General features: G+C 45.7%; 1 protein-coding gene and 1 pseudogene across 2 annotated transcripts in view; both read right to left on the bottom strand.

Annotated features, from left to right (window-relative positions):
* The window catches only part of LOC139274890 (gamma-aminobutyric acid receptor subunit gamma-3), an 859347-nt gene that overhangs the window by 423929 nt on the left and 415981 nt on the right, over nt 1-19437 (bottom strand). The window lies entirely within an intron of this gene.
* Nucleotides 11182-11301, bottom strand: LOC139275426 (U2 spliceosomal RNA; annotated as a pseudogene).

The raw sequence follows: 19437 nt of genomic DNA, 5'->3' as shown, positions 1-19437 counted from the left end.
TATCTTCACCAATCTTCCTGGTAACCACTTTAACCATTTATGGTGATGGTTTTTCACTCTCACCTTCTGGTTTAATTTCACACATCTCTCTTTTACTCTACCTCTATCACGATTCTCTTTCTGTCTTAATTGTGTCTCTTCTACGGACTGTGCCAAATTTGGCTTTAACAACAAGAATCTGGTTCGTGGCTGTCGTTTGAGAAACAACTCTGCTGGTGTTCTACCAGTAGTCGTATGAGGAATATTTCAATATGTAATCAAAAAGTTAGCCAATTTGTGATCCAATGACAACTGTCATTTCCTTGGATTTGGATCTAACATTTGCTTTATGAGGGAACGTTTTACAATTTGTATAGTGCGCTCTGCTGCACCATTCGAAGCAGGATGGTACGGTGGAACCTTGGTATGTTTCACACCATTTTTGCTTGTGAATTGTGCAAATTCTTCTGAATGAAATTGTGGTCCATTACCCGAAACAATTTCTTCAGGGAGGCCAAATGAAGAAAATAATTTTCGTAAAATGTCCAATGTTTTACTTGTTGTTTTTTTCCACATTGGAAACACCTCAACCCACTTCGAATGGAATCACAATGAACAATTGTTGTCCTTCTAACTCAGCATCATCAATATGTAACCTTTGCCACACCCTAGGAGGCTGTAATGGTACTGGTGGTGGTTGCTTGCTTACCGATTGACATGTTGTACACTGACTCACGACGTACTCTATATCTTTATCAAGACCTGGCCACCATAACTAACTGTGTGCAAAACTCTTGGTCAAGCACATTCCCAGGTGCTGGTCATGGAGGTCTCCTAATAATTTGGACCTGAATTTATTTGGTATAACTCTTGCACCCCACATGATACAATCTTTATCGACTGATAATTCATTCCTACGAATGAAGAATGGATGTGTATCTTTGTCTGTTACCTGGTTTGGCCATCCATTTGCAATATACTCATAAACCTTTGACATCACTGGGTCATGTTTGGTTGCTCTACCAATCTCTTCAGCTGTGACTGGCAGTTCATCGATGTATGAAAACTAAAATAATTCTTCCCTATCGGGTGTAACTTGTGATGGGGAAGGCAATCTAGACATTGCATCAGCATTACTGTGATCAGTTGATCATCTGTATTCAATATCATATGTATATGCTGACAAAATCAAAGTCCATCTCTACATTCGGGCTGCAGCTAATGTTGGAACTGGGGACTTTGGATGGAGGATTGCTGTTAGGGGCTTATGGTCCGTAACGATGGTAAACTTACGACCATACAAGTATTTGTGAAACTTCTTGACCCCAAAAATTAATGCCAAAGCTTCCCTTTCAATTTGTGCATAATTACTCTCACTGGCACTGAGAGTGCGTGAAGCAAAAATAATTGGTCTCTCCTCCCCACTACTTAATACATGAAAGATTACTGCCCCAACTCCATATGGAGTGGCATCACATGCTAGCTTAAACTCCTTATATATGTCATAGTGAACTAATATGGTGCTCTCTACCAATTTGCTTTTACACACCTTGAATGCTGTATCGCATTCTTTTGACCACTTCCAATGGACCTGTTTTTTCAAAAGTTCATTCAGTGGATGTAATACTGTAGCCAAATTTGGTGTGAACTTCCCATAAGAGTTCAAAAGACCCAAGAATGAACGAAGTTCAATGACATTCCTGGGAGTGGGTGCATTTCTAATTGAATCCAATTTTTCCATGGTTGGATGTAAACCATCTTTGTCTACTCTGTACCCTAAGTACTCCACTGAGTTTTTAAATAACTCACACTTACGAGCAGACACACGTACTCTGTGCTTCTCTAGCCGTTTGAGGACTTCATTCAATATGTTATTATGAATTTGCCTAATTGGTGCTGAAATTAGTATGTCATCCAAATAACATACTATCCCTTCAGTACCTTGCAAAACCTGGTTCATCACCCCTTGGAACATGGCAGGGGCAGAAGATTCTCCAAACGGTAGCCTATTAAATTGATATAGGCCTAGATGAGTATTTATTGTCAAACATGATTGGACTCCTCATCCAGTTCAAGCTGTAAGTAGGCATTCGTAAGATCCAGTTTTGAGAAGATCTGACCACCTGTCAGTGTTGTGAACAAATCTTCTATATTTGGCAATGTCTTGGGGACATTACCCTCTAGAACCTGGTTTATGGTTACTTTATAATCACCACGCAATCTTACCTTACCATCGGACTTAGGTACAACAACAATGGGTGTAGCCCAATTACATCGCTCTATCTTAGAAATAATGTTCTCAGTCTCTAGTCTTTTGAGTTCTTGCTCAACTTTCTCCTTGAGTGCATATGGTACGGAATGTGGCTTGTAGTAAACTGATCTAGCGTCCTTCTGTCACTCGCCTTGAAGCCTTGGATTGGACTGCCCATTTCGCAGAACACCTTCGGATACTGCTTGATAACCTCATCCGTTGATGAAAATCTCGCTTCCACACAGAAAATCTTACTCCAATCCAGCTTCAGTGAGCTTAACCAATTTCTTCCTAGTAAGGCCGGCTTGTCTCCTTTCATTACTATTAGAGGCACGTTCTGAAATTGAGCTTTATGTTTCACCGGTACGGTGATACGAACTACCACAGGAATTTTCTCTCCTGAGTAGCCTCGCAGCTCTATCTTGCATTTCTCCAGTTGAAAATCCCGCAATTTGTCGAGGTACTGTGACTCCGGTACTACACTCATGGAAGCACCCGTGTCAATTTCCATTGGTACCTTGAATCCCGCAACATCTATGTGGATTTTGATGCTCTCCGAATCGCTGTCCGTTAACCTCGTGCTCCTGATGACGTGTAACTCTAACATCTCCTCGTCCTGTTGTTGTTCTTCCATGCTATGTAATCTCTTGGGATTTCTACTCATAGCTTTGAACGCTGGACTCATAGCTTTAAAAGCAGATTTACCCGTCAGTCGTCATGCCTTCACAAGATGCCCAGACTTCCTGCAGAAGAAACACTCTGCCTTCATGTATGGACAACTTTGAGCAATGTGTTGTCTCAGGCACCTATAGCATGACTTCGACGCTCTGTTAGAATTTCCAGTTTCTGAGACTTTGGGCCCCCATCGTCTTTTACTTTGAACCTGCAGGTGATTTACCTCGGTTGACTGACGACCGTAATCATTATTTAATTCTCGGGAATATTGTTCGGCCATGTCCATCGACCTCGCTGTCTGACAAGCAATCCCAAAAGTCAAGTCATCCGTCATCAATAACTTCCTTCTGATCGCATAATTTTTCACCCTACAAACAAAACGATCCCGTAATGCTCGGTTTTGAAAGCTTCCAAAATTAAAGTGCATCAATAGCTTTTTTAATGCAACGATATAATCACTGATACTTACATCAGCCTTTTGATTCCGAATCCTGAAACGATAGCTTTCAGCAATTTCTAATGGTTTGGGGTTATAGTGCTGCTCCAGCTTCGCTAAAATTCCTTTAAACGTTTGGCTCGTCAGGCACAAGCAGATTTACAAGAGTGTCATATAATGCCGGACCTGCCTTCGATAAGAAAATCATTTTCTTACATTCCAACACAGCCCGGTTCTGGACTGCATTGTCTGGAACTTCGATTATGTTATTTGCAATGAAATACATTTCTAGCCGATCCACATACGCTTTAAAACGTTCCTGGTCGTGTCTATATTCTCCCAAATATCCCAATCCACCTGCCATTTTAATCTCTAGCTGTTCACACCATGTGTTGTATTTTAGCTCGGATTTTTGTAGCTTTTTCCAAAGACAGAAACTTCTAAAGTCTCTCTGTTGGCTGGCTGAATCCTTCACCAACAAAATTTAAGCTTTAAATCATCCGAAAAATCCCATCTTCTGTTGCCAAATGTGATATATTCACAGAGCACAGCACACACAGCTTCCTAACATGGCAGGCAACTCTCTCGGAAGTCTCCGGAATCTGCCTGGTTCTGTTTATTATTAACCCTGCACTTGCAGTACACAATACTTCCACATCCACAGTGTGGAGCTACAAACATTACAAGCTTACAGACATTATAACAGGTTAACAACTCTCTGAGTGAAGAAGATTTTCCTCATCTCAGTCCTAAATGGCTTACCCCTTATCGTTCGACTATGTCCCCTGGTTCTGGACTTCTCCAACATCGGGAACATTCTTCCTGCATCTAACCTGTCCAGTCCTGTCAGAATTTTATATGTTTCTATGAGATCCCCTCTCAACCTTCTAAACTTCAGTGAATAAAGGCCCAATCGATCCAGTCTCTCCTCACATGTCAGTCCTGCCATCCCGGGAATCAGTCTGGTGAACCTTCGCTGCACTCCCTCAATAGCAAGAACGTCCTTCCTCAGATTAGAGGACCAAACTGAACACAATATTCTCGGTGAGGCCTCACTAAGGCCCTGTACAACTGCAGTAAGACCTGCTCCTATACTCAAATCCCCTACCTGTGAAGGCCAACATACCATTTGCCTTCTTCACCACCTGCTGTACCTGCATGCCAACTTTCAATGACTGATGTACCATGACACCCAGGTCTCATTGCACCTTCCCTTTTCCTAATCTGCCGCCATTCAGATAATATTCTGTCTTCGTGTTTTTGCCACCAAAGTGGATAACCTCACATTTATCCACATTATACTGCATCTACCATGCATTTGCCCGCTCACCTAACCTGTCCAAGTCACCCTGCAGCCTCTTAGCATCCTCCTCACAGCTCACACTGCCACCCAGCTTAGTGTCATCTGCAAACTTGGAGATATTATAGTCAATTCCTTCCTAGCTCTCTGGCACTAAAAATTAACTATTACAAGCGTGGAGTCTCATTCTTTCAGGTTTTAATTGTTGTTGGCGATTTAAAAAATGTAAAATTATATAATGTAACTTTACTCTCCTGTCTCTTTTTTCTCTCTCTCTTTGTCCAATCTTTCTCTCTCTTTATTTCTCTTTCTGTACCTGATTTGACATTGAATTCACCCTCTCTAATTTACACTTCCTTCACAGTCCTTGCGCTGTTCATTTCACAATTCTTCAATTGGATTGGTTAGGGAGATAAGGACATAAAAACTCAGAGCAGGAATAGGCTATTGTGCCCCTTGAGCTTGCTCCACTAGTCAACAAGATCATGGCTGATCTTCTATCTCAACACCACTTTCCTGCACTATCCCCATATCCCTTGATCCCCTTAATATTCAAAAATCTATCGATCTCTGTCTTGAATATACTCAATGGCTGAGCCTCCACAGCTCTCTGAGGTAGAGAATTCCAAACATTCACCACCCTCTGAGTGAAGAAATCTTTCCTCATCTCAGTCCTAAATGGCCGTTCCCTTAATACACAAATACACAGATACACAGTTGCTTACTCTGTTCACTCAGGCCCCAGAGGCCCTGTCCCCTCGCTGTGTTATTATCAGCTCTGTTATAGTTAAATGTAGCCCACTGCTATAGTATTTGCAAATTTATATTTTTGAAAGGTGATTGATCATTTCTCTCCTTCCCACGTTGGTGTTAAAATTGAAATTAAGAGGGGGAGAAATTCGTTTAGGCCCATTATTAGGAGTGAAATGGTTGCTGTTTCCGAGGCTTGTCTGAAATCGGGCCTTAGGCCTCATCAACATAATTCCGGCAAAATGCAGATGCCAATCAGACATCCCAATGCAACTAGCTGGTTTCAAAGACACCAATTTGTGGGCCTTTAGGTAGATCCTGTGAGGCGGGTGTGGGGTGTGGGAGAACGGGAGGGGCTAAGAACGGGTTGGCAGGGGTCCGCCGAGACGCTGCATACTAAAGTAGGTTAAAATTCAAAAAAGGTACCTTTTTGTTGGCCGCTATCAGCAGTCCCTTTAGGGACCACTAGTTCGGTTGCAGAAGAACTCGGTTGAGCATAGTGCTGGGACCGCCTGTGAAAACGGACGGTCCAAGCTGTAGCGGCTGTAGTGAGGGAAGTAATGCCAAGTTAAGTGTGATTTGTTTTTTTTTGCAATTTATGTAGTGGTGGCGTGAGGTATTTTTTGGGAATGTTTTTGGTGTTTTTTTTCAGTTTTTTTTCTCCCCAGGCCTCTCTCAGAGTGCTCCGAGGCCGGCTCTTTAGCTCGGGATTTTCGCTTGCTCAGCCGGCCTAGTGCCTTAAGAGAGGTGTGCAACACCTCCTTTAGCGCTCTGTCCCACACTCAGGGCCCAGCTGCCCAATTATGCTAACTGAAGTGCAAACTTTATCCAGGCAGTATCAGGACCACCCCACCGTCATTAACTCCACAAAATCTTAAAAGCTGAAAATCCTGCCCGTACTGTATGCACCTGTGAGTATGATTACAGGATTGTGGAGCTGTTGCATTGTGAGTGGCTTAGCCAGTCATGTGATGTTCATCAGACTCAATAAAACCCCAGTCAGTTGGGTCTAGATCATCCACGATGAGGTATGCAGTCGTGAGCCTAGTGGATGAACTGGTAATATGTAGTGTGATTGTTAAACCTTTGTTAATAAACCAACTAATATATTGCTATGAATTCTTAAGCAAAGAACTGATGAAGCAAATACATTACAATAATTACCAGATAATCTGTTTTTGTTATAATATAAATTTAACCCCAGAGTGTCATATGAAGAAAAGACCAAAAACTGCAAATATTGTAAGAACATAAGTAATAGGAGCAGGAGTAGGCCACCTGGCCCCTCGGGCCTGCTCTGCCATTTAATAAGATCATGGCTGATCTGATAACGGAGATTACTCTGTAGTTGCTGCAGTCGGACTTGTCCCCTTTTTTAAAGATGGTCACGATTGCTGCATCTCTGCGATCTCCCGGGAACAGCATCAAACCTTGTACATGGCCTTCTTTGACCTTACAAAGGTCTTTGACACTGTCAACTGCGAGGGACTATGGAGCATCCTCCTCCATTTCGGTTGCCCCCAAAGGTTTGTCACCATCCTCCGCCTGCTCCACGACAACATGCAAGCTGTGATCCTTACCAATGGATTCATCACAGACCCATTCCACGTCTGGACCGAGGTCAAGCAGGGCTGCGTCATCACGCCAAACCTCGTCTCGATTTTCCCCATTGCAATGCTCCACTTCACACTCAACAAGCTCCCCGCTGGAGTGGAACTAAAGTACAGAACCAGTGGGAACCAGTTCAACCTTCGTTACCTCCAGGCCAGGTACAAGACTGTCCCAACCTCTGTCATCGAACTATGGTACACGGATGACGCTTGCGTCTGCGCTCATACAGAGACTGAACTCCAAATCATAGTCAACATCTTCACTGAGGCGTACGAAAGCATGGGCCTTACACTAAACATCCGTAAGACAAAGGTCCTCCACCAACCTGACCCCGCCAACAGCACTGCCCCCCATTCATCAAGATCCACGCCACGGCCCTGGACAATGTGGACCATTTTCCATACCTCGGGAGCTTATTATCAGCAAGGACAGACATCGACGACGAGGTTCAACACCACCTCCAGTTCGCCAGCGCAGCCTTCGGCCGCCTGAGGAAAAGAGTGTTCGAAGATCAGGCCCTCAAATCAGCCACCAAGCTAAGCTCATGGTCAACATTGCTTGCATTCCTGACAAAAGATTCCCAAAGCAAGTGCTCTACTCAGAACTCCGACATGGCAAGCAAGCCCAAGGTGAGCAGAGGAAACATTTCAAGCACACCCTCAAAGCTTCCTGGATAAAATGCAACATCCCCTGGCTAAAGACCGCCCTAAGTGGAGTATTGCTGGAGGGTGCTGAGCACCTCAAGTCTCGTCGCCGAGAGCATACAGAAAACAAGCGCAGGCAGCGGAAGGAGCATACGGCAAACCAGACTCCCCACTCACCCTTTCCTTCAACAACTGTCTGTTCCACCTGTGACAGAGACTATAATTCCCGTATTCGACTGTACAGTCACCTAAGAACTCACTTTTAGAGTGGAAGGAAGTCTTCGTCGATTTCGAGGGACTGCCTCTGATGATGGCTGATCTGATCATGGACTCAGCTCCACTTCCCTGCCAGCTCTCAATAACCCTTTACTCCTTTATCGCTCAATAATCTCTCTATCTCCGCCTTAAATATATTCAATGACCCAGCCTCCACAGCTCTGGGGCAGAGAATTTGATAGATTTACAACCCTCCGAGAGAAGAAATTCCTCCTCATCTTTAAATGGGTGGCCCCTTATTCTGAGACTAGTCCCCTAGCTTTAGTTTCCCCTATGAGTGGAAATATCCTCTCTGCATCCACCTTGTCGAGCCCCCTCATTATCTTATATGTTTCGATAAGATCACCTCTCATTCTTCTGAACTCCAATGTATATAGGCCCAACCTACTCAACCTATCTTCATAAGTCAACCCCCTCATCTCCGGAATCAACCTAGTGAACCTTTTCTGAACAGCCCTCAATGCAAGTATATCCTTCCTTAAATACGGAGACCAAAACTGTACGCAGTACTCCAGGTGTGGCCTCACCAATACCCTGTAGCAGGATTTCTCTACTTTTATACTCTATCCCCCTTGCAATAAAGGCCAACATTCCATTTGCCTTCCTGATTACTTGCTGTACCTGATACTAACTTTTTGTGTTTCATGCACAAGGACCCCAAAGGTCAATCTGTCCTGCAGCACTTTGGAATTTTAGTAGATTACAACCAATGCATCCACTATCTCTGCAGTCACTTCTTTAAAGACCCGAGGATGTAAGCCATCAGGTCCAGGGGACTGGTCCGCCTTTAGTCCCATTATTTTACCGAGTACTACTTCATTAGTGATAGTGATTGTATCCTCCCTCCCTATAGCCTCTTGATTATCCAATATTGGGATGTTTTTAGTTTCTTCTACTGTGAAGACTGATACAAAATATTTGTTCAAAGTCTCTGCCATTTCCCTGTTCTCCATTATTAATTCCGCAGTCTCATCCTCTCGGGGACCAACATTTACTTTAGCCACTCTTTTCCTTTTCATGTACTTGAAGAAACTCTTACTATCTGTTTTATATTTCATGCTAGTTTACTTTCATAATCTATCTTCCCGCTCTATCATTATTTTAGTCGTTCTTTGCTGGCTTTTAAAGGTTTCCCAATCCTCTGGCCTCCCACTAGTCTTGGCCACATTGTATGCCCTTATTTTCAATTTGATATCATCCCTTATTTCTTTAGTTTGCCACGGATGGTTATCCCTTCTCTTACAATCTTTCCTTCTCATTGGGATACATTTTTGTTGCAAGTTATGAAATATCTCCTTAAATGTCTGCCACTGTTCATCACCGTCCCATACTTTAATCTATTTTCCCAGTCCACTTTAGCCAACTCTACCCTCATACCGTTGTAGTCTCCTTAATTTAAGCTAAGGACACTGGTTTGAGAACCAACTTTCTCACTCTCCAACTGAGTTTGAAATTCAACCATGTTATGGCCACTCATTCCTAGAGAATCCTTTACTGCAAGATCATTTATTAATCCTGTCTCAGTACACAGTACCAAATCTAAGATAGCCTGTTCCCTGGTTGGTTCCGCAACGTACTGTTCAAGGAAACTATCCCGGATACACTCTATGAACTCTTCCTCAAGGCTACCCTGGCCAATCTACTTTGTCCAAACAATATGAAGGTTGAAATTGCCCATGATTATTGCCGTTCCTTTATTACAAGCCTCCATTATTTCTTGATTTATACTCCGTCCAACAGTGTAGCTACTGTTATGGGGCCTATAGACTATGCCCACCAGCGACTTTTTCCTCTTATTGTTCCTTATCTCCACCCAAACTGATTCTTCTGAGCCAATATCGTTTCTCACAAAAGCACTGACCTCATCCTTTTCCTTTCTGTCTGTCCTTCTGAATTGTCAAATACCCCTGAATATTTAGTTCCCAGTCCTGGTCACCTTGCAACCATGTCTCCGTAATGGCTATCAGATCATACCCATTTGTATCTATTTGTGTTGTCAACTCATCTATTTTGTTACGAATGCTCCATGCATTCAGATAAAGAGCTTTTAAATTTGTTTTTTTAAATTTTTTCCTGATTTGACCCCATTTTCTGATTCACCTTTATGTTTATACATTCTGTCCTTTTCTGGCATGCTCTAGTTTTCATTTTCCCCAGTGCTACCCTGCTCTATTGCCTTCTCCTTATTCTTTGACTTTTTAAATTTTCGCTCACCTGAATCCTCCCCACCACTAATTAGTTTAAAGCCCTCTCGACAGCCCTAGTTATTTGATTCTCCAGGACCCTCGTCCCAGCACAGTCTATTCTAGCTTCAGACTCACCGCAGATGGAAATATCTGGGAGGACCGATCTGAAGATATTTAAAGGGATTCACATGATTAAAGTCCGAACAGAAAATGCTGGATATACACAGAGGGGCTGTCAGGATCTGAAAGAGAAAAGGCAGGCTAGCATTTGATTCTGGAGAGGAATTTCTACCTGAAATATTAATCTGCCCATTCTGTTTCCCAGAATTCACTACTTTTCTTTTTTTATATCAACTTAAGACAAACAAAAACTCAATTTCTTTGGGGCGGGAAGGTGGAGTTGAGGTCGAAGATCAGCCATGATCTTACTGAATGACAGAACAGGTTCGGAAGGGCCATATGGCCTACTGCTATTTCCTATGAAAAGCAAAATAGAGGGCAAAAGAATTTCATATAAAGGTGATAACACAATAGCTACTGATGTCGGATCTGATATTATCCCAGTAAAATGCCCAATGAACACATTGATGTTGATTATAACCATACCCATCCAACGGAAACTGAATTGGTTAGTTACCTGCTCACAACTCACCCCTTTCCTGCCACCTATGATCTTAACTTGGATGGTCCTGCAGGCAGGTAGGAACCTCATGAATGTAATCAAATCAGGGGTCTTTTACATCAACAACAACTTGCATTTATATAGCACCATTAACGCAGTAAAATGTCCCAAGGTGCTGCACAGGAGTGTACGCAGACAAAACTTTGAAACCGAGCCACATAAAGAGATATTAGGACAGGAGGCCAAAAGCCTGGTCAAAGAGGTTGGTTTTAAGGAATATCTTTTTTTCTATTCATTCATGGGATGTGAGCGTTACTGGCAAGGCCAGCATTTATTTATTTATTTATTTTTAAATTATTTTTTTTAAAATCCAATTTCTTTCCAGATCAACTCTAACGCCAAAGATCACTTTGCGCCAATGTGTTTGATCTTAGGCCAAAAGGCCGAGAGGCGAAGTTGCACCGTTCCTGGAAATATTGCAAAACCAGATCGGTGCATGGAGTGGACGGGGCAGGCCCCTGATCCAGCTCCCTGTCCAAAAATCAATTCAATATCATGTCCCCATAGATACAGCATTTATTGCCCATCCCTAATTGGCCTTGAGAAGGTGGTGGTGAGTCGCTTTCTTGAAGTGCTGCAGTCTGTGTGGTGAAGGTACTCCCACAGTGTTGTGAGGGAGGGAGTTCCAGGATTTTGACCTAGTGACGATGAAAGAATGGCAATATATTTCCAAGTCAGGAGGGTGTGTGCCTTGGAGGAGAACTTGAAGGTGGTGGTGTTCCCATGCGTCTGCTGCCCCTGTCCTTCTAGGTAGAGGTTGCGGGTTTTAGAGGTGCTGTCGAAGAATCCTTGGCGTGTTGTGACAGTTAAGTTTCCGGTCAATGGTGATCCCCAGGCAGTTGATGCTGGGGGATTCGGTGATGGTAATGCCGTTGAATGTCAAGGGGATGTGATTAGACTCTCTTGTTGGAGATGGTCACTGCCTGGCACTTGTGTGGCGTGAATGTTATTTGCCACTTATCAACCCAAGCCAGAAGAGAAAGGCCAAGAGGTTTAGGGAGGGAATTCCAGAGCTTCGGACCTAGACACCCTAAGGTATGGCCGCCAATGGTTGTGTGAATGAGCTGGGCGATGTACAACAGGATGTATTAGAGGAACGGAAAGTTTTCCGTGGGCTGGAGTAGGTTACCGAAAGAGGGAGGGGCGAGTCCAGGGAGGGATTTAAACACAAGGATGAGAACCCACGTGAACAGCTTGCGATGAGCATGCTGAGTTCGATACAACGTGGTATAGAACACCTTCCCGCTCTCTCCCCCTCTTTCCCCCTATTGCATGACCCAGGTGGAGATGGACCACACGTGCTCTGGGACCATAAACCTAGCGACCGGCAATATTACAGTGGAGGATTTGAGCAATTTCATCACCTCCAACTGCGATGCCCAGGCTTACCCACATGAAAGCGAGCTCAGAGGCAGAGTGCCGGCGCTGGATCCTGGCTAGATCAACAGGATCGTGACTGAATTTCAACCCACGCCTCGGGAGTCGCCTCAGATTTCCCACTGGTTGGCAACTATTGGGAAGGCCGAAGAGGCCCGAAGGCAAGTCAGAAACCTTCTCTTGTGGGGCAAAGGGGCAAATAAAATAACACCTGGAGGTTAAAATCAGCCAAAGGCTCCCCATTCCCACCAACGGGTGGAAATTCATGGACTGGAGGGGGTTTCCCCTCAGAAAATCACAACGATTTAAAATCTATTCCCTTCTCTGCCACCTCACACCATGGATTCTGATCGCTCATCCATGGCCAGGCCATGGAAGCAATTTTTTCCACTGCTGGAAAACTGCCAAAGTAAGATCGCTAAACAAAGGGTTGGAATAGACAGGCAGGTCGCAGTGCACTCATTTAGCTGATTGTAGAAATCAGAAACAGGCCCACTAATGGGAAAACAGGATGAAGCTTCGCTGGATGTACTGGAACACAACATAAAATGGTACTGAAACTGGTTGTAATCGTTTTGGAAGGAAAAAGAAAGCTTGAAGCCTCTTGGTTTCTGATGTAGTTTTAAGGCTAGAAATTGCGTTGCGCCCCGTTTGGGGCGATCATTTTTGAAATCAGGGAAAAGTATCGCCAGGCGATAATCCTTTTTTGATTCCAGGAAATTCAGCTTTAGCGCTCCAAGGGGGAAGTGGAGTGTCTAAATCAAGCGCTAACCACTTTCCTTGAGGCGCTAACGTGTGCGAGAGGGGCGGTAGTGGCAGAGTGCTGAAGAATGTGCTGTACAGTGCTGCCGGCATCAGACGCTCCTTGCCTCGCTTCGAGTGGAGGGCTGAGGCATCGCGCAGCGATGAGACGCGAAAACAATTAGCAGGCACCAGACTGGTACGAAAAATAGCCACTACTGCCTTTAATTATCGCTCCCCGAACGGCCAGCCGAGGTGGCAACGCCTCCTGCTGCTGACTTCTGGCATTGCAGTAGGAGGCAGGAGTGAATTTCAGATCCGGGGCGGTAACGGGGCGCTGCGCACTTGATGACGTTACAATCTATAGGGCGCTAAAGAGCGAGGCGGTAAGTGTTAGCGCCAGCGCAAAACCGCCAGGGACGTTCACAGGCGTTGCTGAATTTGCCACGCCCGGTAGGTAACCCCTTAACACCCCATTACTGCACCCACCCCCCGCAGGTGCTAACAGGAGGCACAAAGCAGCCAAATCTCTCCCCACCCCCTCACCCCCCATGGCGCCTATTAAAGAAACAGCTCCGTTTGGAACATACTGAATAAAACACATAGGCCGAGACATTCAGTTTCCTCCCAAATCGGGCACGGGATTATGATGAGATTGCAACCCGCGTCCCTTCGTAAGTGTGATGTTATGTATTGATGTGTGTATCGTCCTGGTACCTTCAATGTAATGTAAGTACTATGCTACACCACAGAGGGCGCTGTGGTGGGAAACCTGGAAGTACCTGCAACAGGCACTATAAAAGGCTGACCACCACATCTGAGAGGCACTCTGGAGCTGAACAATAAAGGACAAAGGTCACAGCAGTTAGATTTACACCAGACCATGTGGAGTTAGTGATTTGTGTGCTACATACACCACAGTCAGGCTGCAGGCAGCATGTAAAATTTGTGTTGCCTGCTACTTTACATGATTTTAGCATTCAGCCCAACACTGTACGTGCTGCTGAGTGGCTGAAAGCTCAGCAGGGGTCCCCAAGTTCATGCGAGGCCAGCTCCAATTAAAGCTAGCCTCCACTTCTTAAAGGCAATCTGCACCTCTTAAAGGGGAGGTGTTTTCTGCCTGCAACCGGTGCTAGAAATGGTTGTGGGGGCAAGTGTTATAAAGAAGATGACTGAGTAATAGGTTAACAGGCCCCAAAGTTCTCGGATGCAGCACTGGAGGCCTTGGTCCAGGAGGTCAACTCCAGGAAAAGTCCTATTTCCGCAGGGGGCCAGGAGGCCCTGCAAGCAACAGACAAGACTTCAGTAGGAGCAGATAGCCAATGTTGTAAATGCCAACAGTATAGCCCCAAGGCCCTGGACTTGCCCAGGAAGAAGCTTAATCACCTCACATGAGTGGTCAAGGTAAGTGAATTCCTTTTCAAATGCCATCTACCACCATCTGCACCACGAGCCTCAGAAACTGTTCAATGCACTACACCTCCATCACTTACCTACCAACAATTTCTACCAAACATGACTCACACCTCACATTCATAGCTTTACCTCACCTGCATACACTTACCACTGCTGGAAGCCTCACACCCACATGGCACAGCTTGAACTGTCAGCTATTCAACCATGGCAGGCATATCACTCAAACACATTCAACTACACTCATTGACACATTTCTCTTTCCTTTGCAGGAAAAGGTGGCGTATAACCGGAGCCAGCAGACCTCACCCGGCGGGAGACAGGCTCACATGCATGACATCACCCTTTTGCACAACACGCTGCTGGCCTTTCTTGGCAGGGGCAATGACGGTATCCTCATATGTTATCCTCCTTCTCACATCCCACTTCCCCCTCATCCCACAATCTCTTCTGATTTACAATCTGCACATCTTCCCCCCTCCTCTCTCCACAGCCCCACCCTAGTGCCTTTCCCATTTCAGATACACTTAAGAAATCCAGCCTGCCCAGCCAGTGGGTCAACATGAAGAGGGAGAAGAGAATGAAGAAGAAGAAAAAACATCATCAGTCGATTTCACACGACCAGCCAACAGCTCTGATACTGACACGCTGCGTACTTTAGAGGATAGGTGAGACATGGGATCTGCATGTGGTGAGACACCAGGCATAAGTGGCCCGCAGCCAGGGCAGAGGGAAACGGTCGCTCAGGTGACAGCTCCCGAGAGGGCGAGGTCACTCGCGAGCTGTGCTGCACAGGACTCAGGTGAAGACTTCGGTGGGATGGCCGACAGAAGAACGCTGATGTGTATGCACAATGACATGCTTGGTGCATTGACAAGCCTGCCTGAAAGCCTGAGTGCAATGTCAAGGAGCATGGAGGAGTCAAGCTCCAGCCTTGCACGGGGCTTTGGGCATAGCTTGAAGCCCATCCTTTCCAGGGTGGAAGTGGTGGGCAGATCCATCAGCACACTCGTGGACCTAACCATGATGCTGCGTCTGATGGCCCAAGTCCCAGCTTCCATCACAGCACAAGCAGAAGCCATCCACTGTCTGAGTGCTGCAGTCGGAGATCAGACTGAAGTCGCGCAAGGTCAGACAGCTCTCATGCAAGCTCAGCTTGTTGCCATGCAAGCACCGACTGTTACCACCATGGCTGTGTTTACCAGTGCTGAAAGGTGCTTGCAGTGTGTCACAGCAGCCCAGTGGTCTGTACTCCAACAGCTTACTAGGATTGCTGAGGAACTTCATTACTGAAGCTATTACTTAAGTGGAGAAAGATTGCAAAGTGCTGCAGTACAGCGGGACCTGGGGGTTCTTGTGCATGAAACACAAAAGGATAGTATGCAGGTACAGCAAGTCATCAGGAAGGCCAATGGAATCTTGGCCTTTGTTGCAAAGGGTATGGAGTGTAGAAACATAGAAAAATAGAAAATAGGTGCAGGAGTAGGCCATTCGTCCCTTCGAGCCTGCACCGCCATTCAATGAGTTCATGGCTGAACATGCAACTTCAGTGCTCCATTCCTGCTTTCTCGCCATACCCCTTGATCCCCCTAGTAGTAAGGACTACATCTAACTCCTTTTTGAATATATTTAGTGAATTGGCCTCAACAACTTTCTGTGGTAGAGAATTCCACAGGTTCACCACTCTCTGGGTGAAGAAGTTTCTCCTCATCTCGGTCCTAAATGGCTTACCCCTTATCCTTAGACTGTGACCCCTGGTTCTGGTCTTCCCCAACATTGGGAATATTCTTCCTGTATCTAACCTGTCTAAACCCGTCAGAATTTTAAACATTTCTATGAGATCCCCTCTCATTCTTCTGAACTCCAGTGAATACAAGCCCAGTTGATCCAGTCTTTCTTGATATGTCAGTCCCGCCATCCCGGGAATCAGTCTGGTGAACCTTTGCTGCACTCCCTCAATAGAAAGAAGATCCTTCGTCAAGTTAGGAGACCAAAACTGTACACAATACTCCAGGTGTGGCCTCACCAAGGCCCTGTACAACTGTAGTAACACCTCCCTGCCCCTGTACTAAAATCCCCTCGGTATGAAGGCCAACATGCCATTTGCCTTCTTAACCGCCTGCTGTACCTACATGCCAACCTTCAATGACTGATGTACCATGACATCCAGGTCTCGTTGCACCTCCCCTTTTCCTAATCTGTCACCATTCAGATGATAGTCTGTCTCTCTCTTTTTACCACCAAAGTGGATAACCTCACATTTATCCACATTATACTTTAGCTGCCATGCATTTGCCCATTCACCTAACCTATCCAAGTCACTCTGCAGCCTCATAGCATCCTCCTCGCAGCTCACACTGCCACCCAACTTAGTGTCATCCGCAAATTTGGAGCTACTACATTTAATCTCCTCATCTAAATCATTAATGTACAATGTAAACAGCTGGGGCCCCAGCACAGAACCTTGCAGTACCCCACTAGTCACTGCCTGCTATTTTGAAAAGTACCCATTTACTCCTACTCTTTGCTTCCTGTCTGCCAACCAGTTCTCAATCCACGTCAGCACACTACCACCAATCCCATGTGCTTTAACTTTGCACAGTATAAAAGCAGGGATATCTTGCTACAGTTATACAGGGTATTGGTGAGGCCACACCTGGAATACTGCGTGCAGTTTTGCTTTCCATATTTACGAAAGGATATACTTGCTTTGGAGGCAGTTCAGAGAAGGTTCACTAGGTGGATTCCAGCGATGAGGGGGTTGAATTATGAGGAAAGGTTGAATAGGTTGGGCCTCTACTCAATGGAATTCAGAAGAATGAGAGATAATCTTATCGAAACGTATAAGATTATGAGGGGGCTTGACAAAGTGGATGCAGAGAGGATGTTTCCACTGATGGGGGAGACTAGAATTAGAGGACATGATCTTAGAATAAGGGGCCGCCCATTTAAAACTGAGCTGAGGAGAAATTTCTTCTCTAGAGGTTTGTAAATCTGTGGGGTTCACTGCCTCAGAGAGCTGTGGAAGCTGGGACATTGAATAAATTTAAGACAGAAATAGACAGTTTCTTAAATGATAAGGGGATAAGGGGTTATGGGGAGTGGGCAGGGAAGTGGAGCTGAGTCCATGATCAGATCAGCCATGATCTTATTGAATGGCGGAGCAGGCTCGAGGGGCCGTATTGCCTACTCCTGCTCCTATTTCTTATGTTCTTATTGTTGTGTATCTGTAAAGCATGCACTCCCATGTTCCACCACCAGGGAGCGCATGCCTTGAAGTCCCAAGGGATCCCAGCATCCTTTGGGAGCACTGTATATAAGCCGGCCCCTAAGGCCTGTTCCTCACTCTGGAGTGTCTTATTAAAGACTCAGGTCACTGTTACTTTAACCTCCCTGTGTGCAGTCTCATCTGTGTTAGGAACACAATAACTGACGACGAGTATACGAATCCAACGCAAAGATGCAGCAAACTGTGGGCATCCTGGAGAAGTTCTCGGAGGGTGAGGACTGGGACGCCTATGTCGAACGGCTGGAACTGTACTTTGTAGCTAACGAGCTGGACGGAGAAGAAAGCGCTGCAAAAAGGAGAGCGGTCCACTTCACGGTCTGCGGAGCACCGACCTACAGCCTCATGAAGAACCCTCTGGCTCCGGTGAAACCCACAGATAAGTCATATGAGGAGTTGTGTACACTGGTTCAGGAGCATCTTAACCCGAGGGAGAGCGTGCTGATGGTGAGGTATTGGTTCTACACGTGTCAGCGATCTGAAGGTCAGGAAGTGACGAGCTACATCACCGAACTAAGGCGACTTGTAGGACAATGTGAGTTTGATGGCTATCTGGAGCAAATGCAGTCTTTTTTGTACTGGGCATTGGCCATGAGACCATCCTACGAAAACTTTTGACTGTAGAGACACCGACCCTCAGTAAGGCCATTGCGATAGCACAGGCGTTTATGTCCACCAGTGATAACACCAAACACATCTCTCAGCACACAAGTGCTAGCAATGTTCATACATTAACTGGAACAGTGTTTGCGAGCAGAAATGTACAGGGCAGAAACCACGAGTCTGCAACTGCCAGCAGGCCTCAGGTGACCCAGATGACTCAGAGTCCACAACAAAGGATGAATGCAAGACAATTCACACCTTGTTGGCGTTGTGGAGGCTTCCATTCAGCCTATTCATGCCACATCAAAGGGTATGTTTGCAAGAGCTGTGGAACAATGGGGCACCTCCAACGAGCTTGCAGATGAGCGGCAAGCTCTGCAAAGCTTGCTAACTACTACGTGGCAGAGGAAGATCGGTCCATGGTGGATCAAAGCAATTTCGAGCCTCAGAGAGAGGAGGCAGATGCTGAAGTACACGGGGTGCACACATTTTCGACGAAATGTCCACCTGTAATGCTAAATGTAAAATTGAATGGCTTACGCATAGCCATGGAACTGGACACTGGCGCTAGCCAATCCATCATGAGAAAAAGATGTTTGAGAGACTATGGTGCAACAAGGCACTCAGACCAGACCTGAGCCCCATCCACACGAAACTGAGAACATACACCAAAGAGCTCATCACTGTCCTGGGCAGCGCCATGGTCAAGGTCACCTATGAGGGCACAGTGCAAGAACTGCAACTCTGGATTGTACCAGGCGATGGCCCCACACTGCTTGGAAGGAGCTGGCTGGGCAAAGTCCGCTAGAACTAGGATGACATCTGAGGGGTATCACATGTCGATGAGGCCTCATGTACCTAGGTTTTAAAAAAACTTCCTTCCCTTTTTGAGCCAGGAATTGGAAACTTTTCCGGGGCGAAGGTGCGGATCCACCTGAGGCACGACTCATTCACCACAAGTCGCGAGCGGTACCTCACATGATGAGGGAGAGAATGGAAATTGAGCTGGACAGGCTGCAAAGCGAGGGCATCATCTCCCCAGTGGAATTCAGCGAGTGGGCCAGCCCCATTGTTCCAGTAATGGCACGGTCAGGATATGCGGCAATTATAAAGTAACTATTAATCGTTTCTCGCTGCAAGACCAATACCCGCTACCTAAGGCAGACGACCTATTTGCGACGCTGGCCGGAGGCAAGACGTTCACCAAGCTTGACCTGACTTCGGCCT

Source organism: Pristiophorus japonicus, chromosome 10 (genome assembly GCF_044704955.1).
Source record: "Pristiophorus japonicus isolate sPriJap1 chromosome 10, sPriJap1.hap1, whole genome shotgun sequence".
NCBI classification, from domain to species: domain Eukaryota; kingdom Metazoa; phylum Chordata; class Chondrichthyes; family Pristiophoridae; genus Pristiophorus; species Pristiophorus japonicus.
This window is presented reverse-complemented; position numbering and strand designations above follow the sequence as displayed.